We start from the raw sequence: 2,908 nt of genomic DNA, 5'->3' as shown, positions 1-2,908 counted from the left end.
GTTTTATTTTATTTTGTTGAAAATGATGTAGTTATTATATATTATAGGGTGAACTGCCAATTTGGTCCCTAAACTAAGCAGTAATCGCTTGTAATAAAAAAAATTAAAAAATAGGTATAGTCTATAAAAGTAATCAGAAAATACATAACATGCATGCTTCTCTATAAATGTAATTTTGGTTAGTTAGGTTCATACATCTAGCAGTCTAACCTAGAACCCTCAAACCCTCTTCATATAGAGTATACTCGAACAATGGCCAAACTAGCAATAGTAGATTTATCCAATGAAGACTGCTTCAAGCCTGGGACAAGTTCTTGGCTCTCAATACGCAAAGACATTTGCCATGCACTCGATGAGCTTAGTTGCTTTGTGGCAATATTACCCGACAAAATTTCTTCGGAGCTTCATGGTGGCCACTGCGATATGTTGAACGAGCTGTTTGATTTACCAATTGAAATCAAAGTGAAAAGTTCTTATGAAAAGCCTTACCCCACCCAAGGAGTTGAGGGTGTGGCTTATGAAAGCTTGGGGATTGCTGGTGCTACAAATCCTGAACAAACTCAGATATTTGAACATCATTTTTGGCCCAATGGAAATGGTGTATTTCGGTATGATTTACTCAACTTAATTCCACCATAAACATTGAAATGTTAATTTTTTACGTACATTTACACAACTAATTTGTTCTTAATTTTGTTGGGCAGTGAGACTACTGATTTGTATATAAAAGCGATGGAAGAACTACATCATGCTGTCACGAGAATGGTGTTTGAAAACTATGGTGCAGAGGAGTACCTTGATGATCACCTTCAATCAACAATTCACACGTGCCGATTTAGCAAATACAGTGAACCAACTGAGAAAACTGGAACTGATATGAGTATCCTCTGCAGTATCCACGGTCATACAGACACAAACATTACCACCATACTCTATCAAAATGATGTCAAAGGTCTGGAAATAAATTCAAAGGAGGATGAGTGGATATGTTTTGATCCTTTGCCTTCGTCCTTCATATTTCTAGCAGGTGATGGAGTTCAGGTATGCCACAAACACAATTTTGTGACACGTAAGTATGTAATCAAATTATCATTACTATTGTTAATTGTTGACTTGTATAATATTTCCTTTAATTTTGGGATTCCTATAATTTTGGGTTTCCTAGTTTAGGTGATAGATTGCTTGTAATTATTCTTTCCTTATTGTAGTAGGATTGTACATGATTATATATACCTCAGAATGAGAAGAATACAATTAACACATTCAAAGCATTCTCTTCTTGGCACCAGAGCCAGGTCGTAAAAAAGGAAAGAAAAATTTCGAACCCAAACTGGGTTTGTGTTACTGATCTGTGCCCAGCACCATTGCTGCACCTTCGACAAACAACGAGCAACGAGAAGTTGTTGCTGTTTCCATTTCTGCCCCGAACTGCAGCGAGCAACGTGTGTCGTTGCTGCTTGAGTGTCTTGGCCGCTCAGCCTTTGTGCGACGGTTTGCGCGTGACGAAGATGTCGTTGGGCTAATTTTCAGGCAATATTTTTTAACTTTGTGCGATGAAGGTACCGACGTTGCGCAAACTGTTTTTTGTACTAGTTGCTCTTGGAATTTGTGAACTCTTCCGGCTGAAGTTTCTATTACAAGATTTGGGGGTTAACCATAGTCAGCCAATGAAGGGCTCATTTGGATGTGCTTTTAAAATGACTAACAACGCTTTTAGAGAAATGTTTTTTGGTTCCAAAAGCATGTAAAGTGCTTTTCCAGAATTTGCTTGCATTTTTATCAAGTATTGGTTTCAAAAATATTTTCATCAAAAGCGCTTTCAGTCATTTTAAAAACACATCCAAACAAGCTCGAAGTTATTTTGTGACAACAAAGCTGCAAGGGATATCGCTCATAATCCGGTATGACATGATAGGACTAAGTATGTGGAGGTTGATAGGATCTTCATTAAAAAAAAAATTGGAAGGAAAAGTAATTGAATTTCCTCCGATTAGGACCGAGGATCAAGTGGCAGATATACTTACAAAGGTCGGTTCTAGTGACAAGTTTTCGATGCTTTTGGACAAGTTGGGCATGTGTGACATATATGTGGGGGTTGACTTGTATAATATTTCCTTTAATTTTGGGATTCCTATAATTTTGGGTGATAGATTGCTTGTAATTAATTATCTTTTCCTTGTTGTAGTAGGATTGTACATGATTATATATACCTTAGAATGAGAAGAACACAATTAACACATTCAGACCATTCTCTTCCTTAATTTCTAAAGGTGTAGAACATTTGAAATGATATATTTTGTATTGGAAAATGTACAATAATATATTTCTTAGTGGGAATGTTTGCGCGGTTTTGTTGGACTTAGGTTTGGAGCAACGATAGAATATGAGCTTGTAGACATCTAGTGACTTGGAGTGAGAATGATGTACGATACTCGGGCGGACTATTTTCATTCAGGGTAGGCAAAACACAGACAACAAAGGACCTTACAGACGAGGACCACCCCCTACAGTATAAGCCATTGAATACCTCGGAATATACTCAATATAGGAAGAAATTTACTCCAGCATTGGACCTGACTATACCGTCAAGGCATATTGTGGCGTTTGATTTGCCTTGGTCTAAGGCTACACGCCAGTTCCTCTCCTTATTTACCTTTCTTTACCTCTTCTTGTTTCTTTGTTTGCTTTCCTGTCAAGCATAATGCTGTGTGGCCTCCTGTATTGTTGTTTGGTATATGTTTATGTCGTCGTCTCTTATTTACTTTCAAGTTGCAGCACCGTTTGTATAATTGGCAGCCGTCACTGTTTATTTGGCTGCCACCGTTCTAGAATCCTTGAGTTTCTGGAAAGTCTTGTTTCGGTGGGGGTTGATTCTCGTATGTGCAAGATAAATAAAAAATAATAAATA

General features: G+C 37.5%; 1 pseudogene; it reads left to right on the top strand.

Moving 5' to 3' along the window:
• Positions 1 to 252: 252 nt before the first annotated feature.
• Positions 253 to 2,608, top strand: LOC103961111 (annotated as a pseudogene).
• The last annotated feature ends 300 nt before the right edge of the window (positions 2,609 to 2,908 follow it).

This window comes from the organism of the source record quoted next, unplaced genomic scaffold (assembly GCF_019419815.1).
Source record: "Pyrus x bretschneideri cultivar Hongxiangsu unplaced genomic scaffold, Pyrus_bretschneideri_v1 Contig34, whole genome shotgun sequence".
NCBI lineage: Eukaryota > Viridiplantae > Streptophyta > Magnoliopsida > Rosales > Rosaceae > Pyrus > Pyrus x bretschneideri.
The sequence above is the reverse complement of the archived record's forward strand: the minus strand, read 5'-3'. Positions and strand labels throughout refer to the sequence as shown.